A 3,658-nucleotide genomic window follows, 5' to 3' on the forward strand; every position below is an offset into this window, starting at 1 on the left:
ATGCAAACATGACTTGGGAGTTATTGCTGTAAATTATCCTTTGCAGGAATATATATCATAGATTCATCATTTTTTGTAATGTATTTTCATCATTTTTAGAGGAAACAGGTTCCCATGTTAATATTAGTTAAATCTTTGTGAGAAAGTCTGCAATGAGTTGTCCGTATTTTAAGTGTTATGTTTTATTGACTCACGGAATCCAGAGGCTTCCTTACATGAAAACACACTCAAATGGTCCAATTTGATCTTGTTCATGTTGGATTTTTTCCATTCCTTCCAGATAGTAGTTAATACAGCCTTGCAGTGTTGAATTTTTCTCTTACGCCTCAATGACAGTAGTAATGTGACAATAACAGTTTACTTTGTTAGTGATACATCGATGTTGAACACCAACACTTCATTTACTTTAGTAAGATATCCCTAGCAGTATGTTTCAATTAGATATCAAAAGCAAATAAACCGTTCTTGTTTGCAGATGACATGAATATCTTTGTGGGAAATCCAATAAGATTGCATGCTTCAAGGTTAATATAAAAAAAATCACTTCTTTATATACCAGCAACAAATTGAAATTTGAAATTAAAAACACCACTTACATTAGCACCCCCCCCAAAAAAAAAAAATCGGTAGAAATCCTAATAAAATATGTGTAAGATCTATATGAGGAAAACTACCTTCTCTCTGTACAGTTTGCCTATTCTCGACATTTCATATCAGCAGTGTCAATATTTGGCCTCTCGTGTCTGCTTTCGCTCTGCACCCTGTTTTCAAGGCTCATCCACGTTGCAGCAGGTGTTGTTAGTACCTCATTCCTTTTTGTGGCCAAATAACCCCATTGCATGGACATACCACACTTTGTGCACTTCTTGGCTATTATTAATATGACGAACATTCATGTATACATTTCTGTGTGAGCATGTGTTTCAATTCTCTCATATCTGTATACCATGTGGCTTGGAATTGTTGGGTCATATAGTAACTCTGCGTTTAGTCTTTTAAGGAGTCCCGTAATATTTTCCAAATTGCACCATTTTGCATCCCACCAGGAGAGTTAGTTTTTTAGACAAACATGGGCACCGTCGGCCTGTGACAAGGACAACCAATGGTTTCTACCTTTTTCTCTCGGCTCGGTTTTGCAGGGAGTGATTGACAGGGCGAGGCGCCTGGGGGCCTAGTTGCCCCAGTGACTCCGCGGTGCGGTCCCGGCAGCCCCCGCGCCGCCGACCGGGGCCCGAAGGTGCGCGCGTGCGCGCTGCGCCCTCCCTGGGTCTCAAGCTCCGGGCGGAGCGCGGCTGGCGGGTCCCGGTGGCTGCAGGAGTGGGGGTAACGCTCTGGTGGGCCGGGGTCCGCAGCGCCGGAGGTTGGCGCTGTGCATGGGAGGGGTCCTGGACCCCAGAGTGTGAGGCCGGATTCGCTTTCGGCCGCTTGGGTCGTGAGGCGTTTTCCTGCTGACGCGGGAGGAGCAGACACGCCCCGCTGCTGTTCCGCGCGAGCGAACGGACGCCGGGGTTCTTCGCGCTGTGAGGAGGCCGGTAGAATTTGACCCACGTCCGCTTGTTGAATGCTTTCCGCGGGATTCCACGTCCTTCCCTGCGCGGTCCCCGTCCACGCCCAGGAGCCCCGCTTCCCACGGGCGACACCCAGGGCTTCGTCTCTAGCTTTTTTTAAGCTGCCGACGCCTGATTCACGTCGTCCTGTTGTTTATCTGGCTTTTCCCCAGAGCCCGTCAGAGTCGGAAGAGCTCAAATGAGTTTTTCCTTAGCATTTTCCTCCTCTTCTTGGGGCTCAGCATTTCCATTAGCGCCGCAGCGTCCACCCACAGCCATGTTGGAAGTCCACGGGCAGGCTGGCCACCGGGGCCAGGGTGAAGTCTTCAGCCGCCTAGCACCCGTCTCCTCCGGCCCACCTCAGGCCTAATGCCCTAGACGGGACCTCCCGCCCCTTAGGACTTTTTCAGTAGCAGCTAGAAACAGGTTCTCCGCTCCTCTCCCATTCCAGCCCATTTTCCACACCGACGGCGGGCACCGATTTCCCAAATAAAAATCTGACCATATTACGTGTTCAGAACGTTGATGGCTTCTCTTTGCCTATGTAATGATAATGGACTTAAGAGGCGTTTATAATCTGGCTGAGCCTCCCCCAGCCGTCGTTACCTATAGCCTCCCTCCACTCAGCCCCAGAAACCTTAGGGCCTAGTGAAGCACAGCTGCAATGCGCTGAGCACAGCCTGCCCCTCAAGATTGTTGTTGCAACCCATGGCCACGGAGAAATGAACTCGGAAGCTTCCCCATTATAGGGTAGCGAAAAGGACAGTCTCAATTGCTTTTCTTTGAAAAGTGGCCTGAACTCCAAGTAGTAGGGGTATGGATTCCATAGTGTAGGTATGAAAACGGGGGAAAGGGGAGGTCACCCCCATCTTTGGAAAACTTTCTCCTCTCTTCACCTCTCCTCATGAAATCTTACTCATCTACTAAATGCCACCTTCAAAGTAGAATTCATTGCTGCTTCCCTATGAAACCACAAGGTTAAGTCAAAATGTCCTAAAAGAGTAGAAAATATTACGACCCCCTACACAAGGATCACCCCACATTTTCTGATCTATTTAATATATGTAGTTTCTTCCGAGTTCCCTAGTATTATATTTTTTTATTTTTTTAACTTATTTTTTAAATATATCTTTATTGATCTCAGAGAGCAGAAGGGGGGGGAGAAAGAGAGAAACATCAATGATGAGTCATTGATTGGCTGCCTCCTGCGCGCCCCCTACCGGGAGGATCGACCCCAGAGTCCATAAGCCGGGCATGTGCCCTGACCTGAAATCCAACCTCGGTGTACTGGATCCTAGGTTGATGCTCAACCGCTGAGCCACGCCCGCCCAGGCTCTAGTATTACATTTTTTTACATATCTGTCATACCTCACGATACTCTTTCTGAACAATAGGGACCATGTTTTACTCATTTGTATCCCCAATGCCTAGGACAGTCTGGTATTCAATGAATAGTAAATGCCCAATAAATATTTAATAATGAATAAGTGTGATAGTCATTACTTCTGACTTCTCTAAATTGACAACTCCTTGAAATCGGGATCCAATCTTAATCATTTTACCCCTAGCACCTAATGCAATTATTGGCAGATATTGCTTCCAGTTATCAATGTTATCAATTATCAATTGGAAACAGATATTGTTTCCAATTATTTTTATATTCTTTATGTTTGCTGTTTTTTAAATGAATTTTACATTTCTCTTGTTACTATGGTTTAATGTTTTATGATAGAAGATGTAAAGACAGAAGAAGTTTTATCATCTAATACAACCCTTTCACTTTGATTTTCCCATGGCATTTGGAAATGCTGGGTCTAGAACCAAGTTCTCAGATTTCTTAGGTTAACTGTACTTTGTTACTTAGGTTGAATTTATGGAATAACTTTTTCCACTTTCATTTTTTAAACAACACCTGCAAGTGGACCTCATCATCCAATATTTATTTCAGCCAACATTTTTTGAATACCCGCTCTGTAAAGACACAGCTGAGGCTGCTGTTCTTAAGTTTGCAATCTTTTTTTTTTAAACATTTTTTAAAAATATATATGTATCTTTATTGATTTCAGAGAGAGGAAAGGAGAGGGGGAGAGAGAGAGAGAAACATCAATGAT

The sequence above is a fragment of the Miniopterus natalensis genome, chromosome 16, assembly GCF_054644295.1.
Source record: "Miniopterus natalensis isolate mMinNat1 chromosome 16, mMinNat1.hap1, whole genome shotgun sequence".
Lineage (NCBI taxonomy): Eukaryota > Metazoa > Chordata > Mammalia > Chiroptera > Miniopteridae > Miniopterus > Miniopterus natalensis.